Source organism: Thamnophis elegans, chromosome 4, assembly GCF_009769535.1.
Source record: "Thamnophis elegans isolate rThaEle1 chromosome 4, rThaEle1.pri, whole genome shotgun sequence".
Classification (NCBI taxonomy): Eukaryota; Metazoa; Chordata; class Lepidosauria; order Squamata; family Colubridae; genus Thamnophis; species Thamnophis elegans.
Window position 1 is genome coordinate 95,052,408 of NC_045544.1, and position 13,519 is coordinate 95,065,926.

Genomic DNA, 13,519 nt, shown 5'->3' on the forward strand with positions numbered 1-13,519 from the left:
GCCTCCGCTGAGTCGCGCCCAGCCGCCCTGTTTAGGATAACCCGCTCCCTCCTAAATAGGAGGGATACGGGGGATCCCCTGCAGGGTAGGGCTGAGGATTACGTCCAGTTCTTAGCGGACAAAGTTGCTCGGTTTCGGTCGGACTTGGACTCCGATTTCGCAGATCCAGCCGAGGCACAAGGGGATAATCTGGTAGACCATCGCTGGGTTGAGTTTCAGGATGTTGCCCCTGAGGATGTGGACAAGGCCATGACAGCTGTGAGTGCCTCCACATGTGTACTGGACCCGTGCCCCTCCTGGCTGGTTGCTAACAGCAGGGAGGTGACATGGGGCTGGATCCAGGCAGTTGTTACCGCCTCCCTTCGGGAAGGGGTCTTTCCCCCCGCACTTAAAGCGGCGGTGGTGAGACCCCTCCTGAAGAAACCATCTTTGGATCCAGCCGTTCTTAACAATTATCGTCCAGTTTCCAACCTCCCCTTCATGGGGAAGGTTGTTGAGAAGGTGGTGGCCTTTCAGCTCCAGCGGTCCTTGGAGGAAGCTAGCTATCTTGACCCATTCCAGTCCGGCTTCAGGCCTGGCTACAGCACAGAAACTGCTTTGGTCGCATTGACCGATGACCTCTGGAGAGCCAGGGACGGAGGCCACGCCTCCATCCTGGTTCTCCTTGACCTCTCAGCGGCTTTTGATACCATCGACCATGGTATCCTTCTGTGACGTCTGCGGGAGGTGGGGGTGGGAGGCACTGTTTTGCGGTGGTTCTCCTCTTACCTCTCGGACAGGTCGCAATCGGTGTTAGTTGGAGGGCAGAGATCGACCCCTAGGCCCCTAACATATGGGGTGCCGCAGGGTTCGGTCTTGTCCCCCCTACTTTTCAACATCTACATGAAACCGCTGGGCGAGATCATTCGGCGGCATGGGATAAAATACCACCAGTATGCGGACGATACTCAATTGTATCTGTCCGCCCCGTGCCAACTCAATGAAGCGGTGGACGTGATGAACCAGGGCCTTGAAGCTGTTAGGGACTGGATGAGGGCTAACAAGCTTGTGCTCAACCCAGATAAGACCGAGTGGCTGTTGTGTTTCCCTCCCACTAATTCGGCAAGTGTACCATCTCTCAGGCTGGGGGATCAAACATTACACCCCTCAGACAGGGTCCGCAACTTGGGAGTCCTCCTGGACCCACAGCTGACTTTTGAACACCATTTGTCAGCTGTGACCAGGGGGGCATTTGCCCAGGTTCGCCTGGTGCTCCAGTTGCGCCCCTACCTGAACCGGGAGGCTCTCACAACATTCACTCGTGCCCTTGTGACCTCTAGGCTGGAATACTGCAATGTGCTCTACATGGGGCTGCCCTTGAAGAGTATTCGGTGACTTCAGCTAGTCCCGAATGCGGCCGCGCGAGCGATTGTGGTTGCACCTCGCTTCACCCACATAACACCTATCCTCCGCGAGCTGCACTGGCTACCTGTCGATCTCCGGATACGCTTCAAGGTGCTACTTGTCACCCATAAAGCCCTTCATGGTAGTGGATCTGGGTACTTGAGAGACCGCCTACTGCCAATTACCTCCACGCGACCGATTAGATCCCATAGACTAGGCCTCCTCCGAGTTCCATCTGCCGGTCAATGCCGACTGGCAACTACGCGGAGGAGAGCCTTCTCGGTGGCAGCTCCGACCCTATGGAATTATCTCCCTGTGGAAATTCGTACCCTCACCACCCTCCAGACTTTCCGCACAGCCCTTAAAATCTGGCTATCCCGTCAGGCCTGGGACTAAAGACTGTAACCCACCCGAATGGTATGAATGTTGTGCTTTTAATTATGTATTATTTTACATGTTAAATGTTTGTTTCCCCCCCCCCTTTGAGTTGTAAGCCGCCCTGAGTCCCCCCAGGGAAAAGGGCGGCATATAAATAAACTTTTTTAAAAAAAGCATTCTAATTGGTTAATGGTTTGACAGCTACCATATAAATAGCTGTCAAACCAAGGAGTTCTGTTCTGTTGTGTTAATGTTACAAGTTCAGAATCGCCTAAGTCATTTATCACTACCACAGAGAATTTAATACATATGTGTAATGGTCTGTAAGAACATCTTTGAGAAACAGGAGGAGGTAGAAAAGCAACAGACTAGGCAAAAGTCAGATAAGAGCAGAGCAATGGAGAAGTGGAAAACATTTCTTAGACTATAAGTATGAGGATGGAGATATGCACTTTCAGTCTTGCAAGGTTCTGTTACTGCAGTCTTACAATGAAGGTAGTGTTAGTATTCAAGGTTGGAGTTTCTTGTCTGGACTACCTCAAAGGGGTGACAGCAGCGGACAACAAGTCTGAAAGTATATATCTGACTGGGGAATTCTGGAAGTTGAAGTCCACATATCTTAGAGTTGTCAGGGTTAAGAAACACTGCTCTACATCCTAAAGCTCAGCTGTAGGTGATAGACTTGGAATGCCCATTGTATTGTTTATTCTTTTTCTTCCATTTCATTCAGTCCATAATTCTTTTCTTCTACAAATACAAATGTTGCATTTGGGGTGGGGGAGAAAAGTTATTCTACCTTAGACCTATCCAGTGCTTTTCATGTTGATTTAAACATTATTTCCTCTGATATCAGATGCAGAGTGGGTGGACCAGTCAGTTATGCCTACTCAGTGATAAGAGAATGAATTCAGCGGCATTCTCCTCTTCTATTGCTATTTTAGATTATCTTCCAAAAAATGACACAATATATCAAATAGAATCCAGTGCTGAGCTCTGAAAGCCCAGTCTCAAATCCAGCCTCATATGCAATTCTCTCTCCCATTAGTTTCATGATTATATGTCAATTGCATTAAAAAATATTGTGCTTGAATATTATGTCTTCTTATCAAACATACACATTCCTAGGAAAATACTTTTCTGTTCCTTGCGTCTTCTTACTTTGCATCAACAATGCATAAATGTTGAATTGTAGTTTAGGCTATTAAATTATGCCATTGCAGATGGGGGAGTTTACTTAAAGCTGACTTGTCTCATAGAGGAATGCCTGTCAAAAATGTGTATATGATATTTATTTGGAGAAACCACATTTGTCTGATATGGTTAATCCTAATTAGATTTAGAACATATGCTTATGGGGTAGAAATTGGACAGAGCAACTTCTCCTATAAGCAAATTAATTGCATCATTTAGTTAGCCCATATATTCAGCTCAAATAGTTCAGTCAGGAGCCATTGTTCTCCCATCAGACCTAATGAGAATATTTATAAAACAAGGCAGGAAAAGAAATACACACACACACACACACACACACACACTGTCTTTCTTCCTTAGTCTGGTAGGCCTTTATGCATCCTTTGTCATTGGACTAATACTATTATCTTTTAAACAGTCTTGTGTTTTATAGTAAGCCACAGAGATGAGTACATGCATTTTGTCACAGGAGTCATAAATTGTCTTTACAGCTTTGCAAGGCTGCTTTCAACACAACCAAATCTGGGAATACTGTAAACTCAGAGAACTTGTAAATATTGTTTAAGGATTTGAAATGGAAGAAGAGGAGGGGGGAAATACAACACAAACCCATGATGTCTCCATTCTACGCATACCCTGAAGCCGTGAATTTTAATGCTTGAGGTTTTCTTCATTGGCTTCCAATTAAGGGTCTGAATTGAGTATTTTGCACCAGGGGTGGGTTCCAACAGGCACTACTGCTGGTTCGCTCAAGTGCACGCTGTGCGCTCATGTGCAGTGTGATTAAAATTGTTCTGCGCATGCGCAGAACCAAAAAACAAGATAGCGGTGCCTATGGCGCAGCCAGGAGAACCGGTTCAGGGGCGTGGCAGGCCTGGGTCACTGCCAGTTCCAGTGACCCACGCTGCCAAACCACTACTGGCTCGGTAGGGTCTGAACCAGTAGGAACCCACCACTGTTTTGCACCCAAATTTTCTGAAAATTAAACAGTTCCAGATCTATCTGCTATGGAGTCAGTAACCATGTGGAAAGGACAACATAATAGAAATATGCAGAATTATCCAAACCTGCCACAGTTCATGGGACAATCTATTGTTACAGCATCTTATCAGCACTACGGAAGAAAAGCAAAAGTGAAGAGCAAGTAAATTTTGCAGCATTTCATTTTTCCATTTATATTTAAAATAAACCCTTCTGTTCTGAGAGAATAAATTCAAATCAACCCATTGTTTGAAATCAAAAGGTTCTTTTACTCCACTCACCATTTTAGTAATCCTTTGTTTATTGTCCAGTCTTGTAGTGATTGCTCCAGATTATCAATGTCATGGGTTTTAAACTTCAGTTGTGGGATGGGGATAAACAGTTCAGAATTACATAGCTTTAATGACTACTGTATACTTATTATAAAATTATCTTGAGGCTGTAGGAAGCCACACTTTATATCTACAATTACTATGGATCAGTGTACATGTAATCAGACAATGACGGTCATTTCCATCAGTTATTTCTTCTGGACAAATTGTTTTCTAGTTATTGTGAGGCTAGTTGGTAATATCAACCCTCATAGAGGAAAGGACTGATTAAGTGGGTTTACACCAAATTGAAGGGAAAAGGATTACTCAATGTTGTCCTGAAGTCACAGATTTTCCTCTCCAAATAGTTTATCTTGTACAAATAATAAATCTAATATATGTTGTATATAAATAATTTGCAAGGGGAAGGTCTGACAGAGCCAATTGCTTTGTTCAAATTCTCATCTAAACTCTTTTTTCCCCTCCTTGATTAGTTTCCACCCATTGTTTCTTATCTTCCTTTCTGGTGTTTTGGAAAATAAATTGACCCTCTCTTCCTTGTGGTGGTGGTGGTGGTGGTGGTGTTAGTTGCGAAGTCATGTCCAACCCATTGTGGCCCCATGGATAATGTTCCTCCAGGCCTTCCTGTCCTCCACCATCCCCCGGAGTCCATTTAAGCTCACACCTACTGCTTCAGTGACTCCATCCAGCCACTTCATTCTCTGTCGTCCCCTTCTTTTTTTCCCCTCGATCTTTCCGAGCATTTAGGCTTTTCTCCAGTGAGCCCTTCCTTTTCATTAGGTGGCCAAAGTATTTGAGTTTCATCTTCAGGATCTGGCCTTCTAAAGAGCAGTCAGGGTTGATTTCCTCTAGGTTTGACCGCCTTGCAGTCCAAGGGACTCGCAGGAGTCTTCTCCAGCACCATAGTTCAAAGCCTCAGCCTTCCTTATGGTCCAACTTCCACAGCCATACATTGAAACTTGTAAAATCATAGCCTTGACTATACGCATTTTTGTTAGCAGGGTGATGTCTCTGCTTTTTAGTATGCTGTCTAGATTTGCCATAGCTTTCCTCCCCAGGAGCAAGTGCCTTTTAATTTCTTGGCTGTAATCCTCATCTGCTGTGATCTTAGAGCCCAGGAAAATAAAATCTCTCACTACCTCCATTTCTTCCCCATCTATTTGCCAGGAATTGAGAATGCCAGGTGCCATGATCTTAGTTTTCTTAATGTTGAGTTTCAGGCCAACTTTTGCACTCTTCTCTTTCACCCACATCAAGAGACTCTTTAGTTTCTCTTCACTTTCTGCCACTAGAGTGGTATCATCTGCATATCTGAGATTGTTGATATTTCTCCCAGCAATCTTAATTCCAATTTGTGATTCATCTAGCCCCACCTTTCTCATGATGTGCCCTGCATATAAATTAAATAGGCAGGGCAACAGTATACAACCTTGCCAAACTCCTTTCTCAATTTTGAACCAATCAGTGGTTCCGTGTCCAGTTCTCACTGTTGCTTCTTGACCCGCATATAGGTCTCTCAAGAGACAAATAAGATGAACTGGTACTCCCATCTCTTTAAGAACATGCCACAATTTGTTGTGATCCACACAATCAAAGACTTTAGCATAGTCAATGAAGCAGAAGTAGATGTTTTTCTGGAACTCCCTAGTTTTCTCCATAATCCAGCATATGTTGGCAATTTGATCTTTAGTTCCTCTGCCTCTTCGAAATTCTGCCTGTATTTCTGGTAGTTCTCAGTCCACATACTGCTGGAGCCTTGCTTGTAGGATTTTAAGCACAGCTTTGCTAGCATGTGAAATGAGTGCAATGGTGTGGTAGTTTGAGCATTCTTTGGCATTGCCCTTTGTGTTACATCCTCCCGTCCCAGCCAGAGGGCGGGGCCAGAGCCGCAAGATCCTGATTGGCCTCAACGCACCCTCCAGCTGGCGGGAGAATTGCTGGCCGACTATTGGTCAGCCACCTGACAGCTCTAGTATATAAAGAGCTGTCAGGCACGCGAGCGCTGTCCGAGTACTGAACTTCTGTTATACCGTTAACGTTAATAAAGCTGTTGAAGTTTACCTCACGCCTGGTCTTTAATACTGGCGACGAGGATGACCAACTCGGACCCAGTCATCATCCCAGCCCTGGCTCCATCATCGGTATTCGCCGCTTTCTGGCCAGAGGCCGAATCATGGGACACATTTTTGGAACGATTCGAGGTTTTCCTCATGGCCCACGACCTCTCTGAGCTCCTTGAGGGGAGGTGTCGGGATACCTTCCTTCATTATTGTGGGCCCGAGATGTTTGCTACCGCCCGGGCCTTAGCTGCACCGGCCCCGGTACACTTGTTACCTCTGGACGTTTTAATGGAGCGGCTCAAGCTACACTACGAGCCAGCGCCCCTAAGTATACCCGCCGACAATATTTCCGGCGTTGCCTTCAGAAGCAGGGCCAATCCATAGCTCAGTACGTTGCCGAACTTCGGGCCGCTGCAATGAATTGTGAGTTCGCAGATTTAGAGGACGCCCTCCTCGAACAATTCATACACGGGCTCCTCGATATCAATCTGCACAGAAAGATCCTGGCACACAGGGAGCTATCCATGAAGATAGCTGTGGACGAGGCCCGGGCTTAGATCCTGATTGGCCCCGACGCACCCTCCGGCTGGCGGGAGAATTGCTGGCCAACTATTGGTCAGCCGCCTGACAGCTCTAGTATATAAAGAGCTGTCAGGCGTGTGAGCGCTGTCCGAATACTGAACTTCTGTTATACCGTTAACGTTAATAAAGCTGTTGAAGTTTACCTCACGCCTGGTCTTTAATACTTTGGAACTGGAATGTAAACTGATCCTTTCCAATCCTGTGGCCACTGTTGAGTTTTCCAAATTTGCTGGCAAATTGGGTATAGCACTTTTTCTGCATTGTCTTTTAAGGTTTTGAACAGCTCAGCTGGAATACTGTCCCTTCCACTAGCTTTGTTGTTGCTCAGACTTCCTAAGGCTCATTTGACTTCACATTCCAGAATTTCTGGCTCGAAATCAGCGACCACCCCATCGTGATTATCAAGGACGTTAAGGTCATTCTTGTATAGTTCTTCTATGTAATTTTGCCACCTCTTCTTAATCTCTTCTGCCTCTGTTAGGTCCCTACCATTCTGGTCCTTTACCATGCCCATCTTTGCATGAAATGTTTTCTTCTATTTGCACTGTTCATTTAAGAAGGCATTCTTATCTCTTCTAGGTATTCTCTGGAATTCTGCATTCAATTGGATGTATCTTTCTCTTTCTCCCTTGCCTTTTGCTTCCCTTCTTTCCTCAGCTATTTGTAAAGCTTCCTCGGACAGGCATTTTGCTTTCCTGCATTTCTTTTTCTTTGGGATGGTTTTAGTTGCTACCTCTTGTACAATATTGCGAACTTCTGTCCATAGTTCTTCAGGCACTCTGTCTATCAGATTTAATTCCTTAAATTTATTTGTCACCTCTACTGTATATTCCTCAGGGATTTGATTCAGCTCATATCTGAATGGCCTAGTGCTTTTCCCTACTTTCTTCAATTTAAGCCTAAATTTTGCGACGAGAAGCTCATGATCTGAGCCACAGTCAGCTCCTTTGTCTTCTTTGTAGCAGCCCCTTAAATACTGGAACACTACTATCATGTCCTAGTCCTTCTTTTTTCTAGTCTAGCCATACCTAATTCCTGCATTAATCCTCATTAATTGGTATAATTTTGAATGTTTTTTCTCTTCTCATCCTTTTTTCCTTTTGTCCTTTCTTTCTTTCTTATTCTTCATTGCACTGACAACCTGTTTTTTGTGGTGAGCAATGATTGGGATCTAAAAATTACACTAACCCTTTACTTACTTACTTACTTACTTACTTACTTACTTACCTACTTACCTACCTACCTACCTACCTACCTACCTACTTAATGTACTGTATATGCCACTCATCTTATTCTGCAAAATGATTATTATTCTGTATCTAACTATACATATGCAAACCAAACTTTTCACCTTCCCCATAACATATGATTCTCTTTTGTTTCTGACCTTTTTAAAATCCCTACTGGTTTCTTGATTGATTGATTGATTGATTGATTGGTTATTGTGTTTATTTATTTATTTAAAATATTTATATAGCTGATACCAAACTCTAGGCAATTTCTAATGAAGAATTAAAAAAAATATCAGTAATAAAACAGCATATAAACCATACTAAAATTATTTAAACCACAAACATTAAAAACAAAAACCTGACACCGAGTTAATACATACAGTCCAACATACAGTACCATCACCTCATCCTATCCCAGGGCTTGAGGGGAAAGCCGAGTCTTCAGTGCTTTTTTATTATTCTTGCAAAAGTCTCTGCGATTGCTTTTCAATGATCTGAGCCGAGGGAATCCATTTTTTTTCTTAACTATAATAGAAATGTTGCAAGGTATAAATCAAGGGCAACATTTTGAGGTAAATGTTACATTTCTTTAAGTTATTGCAAGAATTCTGTTGCAGTGATCATTCATATTATGAATTCTGTAACATTATTAGTGGTAAATTAATCAATTACGTATGATCATGGGAATTTTCAGTGGTATATAATCATGGGATTTTTTTTATAAAGTGATGACTGACATGGAATGTACATGTAAATTTCAGCACTGATGAAATATAAATGAGAGAAGTGTCAGACCCAATATTATTAGTTTTGTTGGCAAACACTACCTAAACAATTAAAATTTATTTCATCTAAGCATAAACCAAAAATAGAAAATGTTATTTCCTTCAGTAATTAAAACATTGTTATATGTAAGGCCTGAACATGCTTAGAGAGAATAGCTGTTAGCTGATAAACTAACATATACCATCCAAATCTGACTATTTTAGTCGACAACTGTATAGACTGCAGTCAAGCAAAACTAAAGAAAAATAAAACCTCTTAATACAATTCAGCTTTAAGTATCACCATACATCAGTTCAAATACATCAGAATGAAGAACAGATTTACCATATGGATTAGCAAATATGTGTCATGAGGAATGCAGTTTTTCTGAATTCTAATATGAACTGTTAGCTGATCAGTTATTTTTCATAATTATCCTTAATATTAACACAACACCTACCTCATCATTCAAATAATGCTGTGTCGTTCTTAGTTTAAAAAGAAATTTGAAAATGTTGATAGTGAGCAATTTACCTTTGGGAAATTATGGTTTTTTAAAAATATTTGCATATAAGTTTTTTTGTGGGATTTACAGATTAAAACAAAAACAGGTTGGAGAATGAATGTGTATATAGGCAGATTCAACATGCTGACTATGGAATTCTGGGAGATGAAATCCACATACTTTAAAAGTTATTATGGTTGAGAAACACTGATCTAAATACAGAAATGAAAAGCTATCCTGGAAGAAGAGAGAAGAAAACCACTTTCATACTGTTGCCAAAAAACAATGGGGACATATTCATGAAGTCACCAGATTTCACCAAAACAATTGCAAATTTCAGCACAATTACTATCTACTGGCGATGTCTTTATGTGTGTACATGTATGTAAATATTAAAAAATAGGAATCTTAGTCTTGAAAAATTCCCAGTGCTTAGGAAAATAAAGTTATTAACAAGTACACTGAAACATGGAATATAGGTTTTTATTAACATTAATTTAATTATAATTTATTTCTTTAAATTTACGTCTAATACTTACGTGTGTGTGTGTAAATATATATACATATGCATATGTGTAAATGTTTTTATTAAAAATTAGTTATAATAATTTCAGTCAAAATAGCAACCAAGTGCATTCTGTCTGTGTTGCTAAGACAGTGATATATTTACACAACACAACCAAAACAAAATCTGTCTTATGCCCATGTGCCCACTGGCTTGTTTCTTTGAGTATATGACTTAATAGACAATACTCTGTCTGTGGCTTGTTTGAAAGTTGCTGCATTGTTCTTCAATAAACCAGGCAAATGGATTGTAATGCCAACAATGAAATCTAGTCACAGACATAGCATTATTTATGAAATCACAGATAGTATCAGTTTTGAGAGAGTCAGCACTCACAGAACTGATCTCTATCAAAGCTATGGATCCTTGACAAACAACGAGCCTGGAATTAAATATTCTTAAAGCCATTATTTTGGGGCAGCAAGAAATATGTACACTGTGATTAGGATCATAGAAATGAAAGCCATTGTTTATGGCAGAACACAAAGGGCTGAAACCAAGAGCTATTCAACACAAAAAAACAAAAAAAATTGTGCTAGTTGAAAGGCAGGTCTGAATTTCTGTAATCACATGATACTGATGGTGTTTGAAATAAATAAATAACGTTGTGGTTCTGTAGAGCTTGAGGGCAATTGATGTTCCCATTTTCAGGAACTCCTTTCCTGAAAATAAGTACAGATCCTTCAGAGTTAAAATCTAGGGGTTTCTTCATAATCTCATGTGATCCCTCTTAATTCTATGAAAACCTCCTTCATTAATTTGCAGCTTTCCCCAGTTATTCTTCCTGTCATGTAAACTACCTAATAAAGCCTAGACTGTTGCTTGATGTTTCCTGAACAGAAACTAATACTTGGAAATAAGTACATATTTCTGTGTTTGGGTAAATTATCAAAAACACTTTCTCTCTCTCTCTCTCTCTCTCTCTCTCTCTCTCTCTCTCTCTCATCTCTCTCTCTCTCTCTCCCTCCCTCCCTCCCTCCCTCCCTCCCTCCCTCCCTCCCTCCCCCCCTCCCTCCCTCCCTCCCTCCCCCTCTCCCTCTCCCCCTCCCTCTCCCCCCTCTCTCTCCTTTGCCTTTCTCACATACAATTTCGTACACATACACATACACAAAGCGACTGGTACACAGACCTGTAAAGCTTTATAAAAAGTATCCAACTTGATTTCAAATGGATTAACAAGTTTACAGCATTCTGCAATCAGAGTTTAGATCTCATGAATCATAGCCTAAACTCATATGTTTATGAATTTTACTTATTTTTGTTTTGTTTTGATAACTAATATAAACTGCAACCATGCAAGCCACAAAACAGATCTGCTTTAACTATATTAATCTTGTTTTCAGTTCTCATAGACCTGACTCATCTCTTCATGTTCTGTTCATCTGTTTCTAATGCTGAACAAGCATGGAAATTTCAGTTCTTTCAATCAGTAGTAGGAAACAGCAGTGGTTACATGGCTGACCACAAAGGATGACCAATGAGGAAATAAAAGGCAAGAACAATCATAATATTTTGGCAAAAACACAATGGAACTCGATGATGTTTACTCAGAAGTAGTCATCATTACAGTTCTTTACCTTGAAGAGGAACCAAGAGTGATTGTTTAATTAGAAGATACTTTCATGAATGAATTTCAGTTGTGGATAAGGCTCTTATTATACAATTTCCTTACATCATTGAAGACATGGACTTGAAATCCAGATGATTATGTCTTGTTTCTGCACTGCTTACCATCACCATCACCATCACTACACACACACACACACACACACACACTCCATAAATAAGAGAAAGTTTTCTTTGACTAGTTTCACAAGGAACTTCCCCATATAACCAACTTTTTTAGCCTAATGCTTACATGTATTCACAAAAAAAGTCAGCTCAAAAGCTTATGACTTTTTTGTTCCATCTGCCTCTTATTACCATAGCCCAGCACAGTCTTATACTGATGCAAGTCTTATACTGATCCATATAAATTAGATACTATGAGACTATGGACCAAAAGGCATTTTGGTTTTGTAAACATAATCCACAAAATCATTAATTACATAAAATAACCAAACAACATGACTCATGAACACTGAAGCATAAATTCAGAAGGGAGAAGTTTATCATGAGGACATTTGCAAGTAAAAACATCCACTTTATTCCTTGCCCCTGAGTCTTTTCATAATAAAACTTGTCTTTGTTGTTTGGGAGGATTTGAAAATTCTTCCTGTAAGAGGTGTTTCTGGCTATGGATATTATTGTCCAGTGCACAAATCACAGTATATTATTTTTCTCCTGAAGGCAAGATTCTTTCTTTATAGAGAGAATTTTATAGGATATCAGCTGTGTTTTTCCCATGATACTGCTAATTATGAATATATATATATATATATATATATATATATATATATATATATATATATATATATATATATATATATATATATATATAAATTTGCACAAGTTGTTTTGATGCTGTAGAAATCCATTTTGTGTTACCCTCCCACCCTTGCCTTGCTTTAGGCTTAGTTTAAGAATTTTCAAACTGTATCCCCCTTCTTTATGTTCCATGCACTTGAATGGAATGAAAGAAGATCTCTCATGTGACTTATTATGATACAACTGGACCTGCATGGAAAGGAAAAAAAAATACTTCCCAGGTGAGAAGCAAAATCCACCTTACACAATGACTGTTGCTGCATTCCCATGACACATTTAGTTGTGCTGTATTCACTGGAAATGAAGGGGGTGGGGGGGAGTCAATAAAGGTGCTGAAACATGACCTATGGACACATTCACTGCCCTCTGTGCTTTAAAACTCAATACTATTTGGAAGCAATGTTTGAAAATGCAGCATAATTAACAGAAGGGTTTGGTATCTGCTATCCTGTTTTCTGAAGCCTGCCAATCTTAGCCCGTGAGTCCGGGATGAAATGAATATGCCCTGAATTAGTTCTTTTTGCTTTTCTTCCCAGATCTATACCTGCTACTTGCTACCGTCCAATGGATGCTGTGGTAATAAAACCTTACAATGAGTCTTCTTGCACAATGCAAAAGAGCTAATAGGATACCTTATTATTATAGTTCGTTGCACAGTCAGCCAGATGTTCAGACTGGATTTGGCATTTTTATCCACTTATTGAGTCTTTCCCAAGGATCTGAGATAGGCAGATTGTTTTGATTGGTGGGGTTAAGGATATTGCTGCAGGATGTAAGCCATATCAAATAAGGCTGGTTTTTGCAATTGACTTATGTCGATTTTGTCAGTACCAATGGACTTTAAGTGGTGACAAAGTAGCAACAATGGTACATTGGAGTATTTGTATTTGTATTTGTATTTTATTATTTGTATGCCGCCCTTCTCCGGGAGGACTCAGGGCGGCGAACAATTCAAAGGGGAAAAAAAGGGGGAACATAAAAGACAAAATACAAATAATAAAAGTCGACAACAATCGCACAACCATACATGTCGAGAGCGGAGGGAACTCATCACCCCCAGCAGTAATTGGCAGCAGGCGGTCTCTCAAGTACCCAGGTCCAATACCATGAAGGGCTTT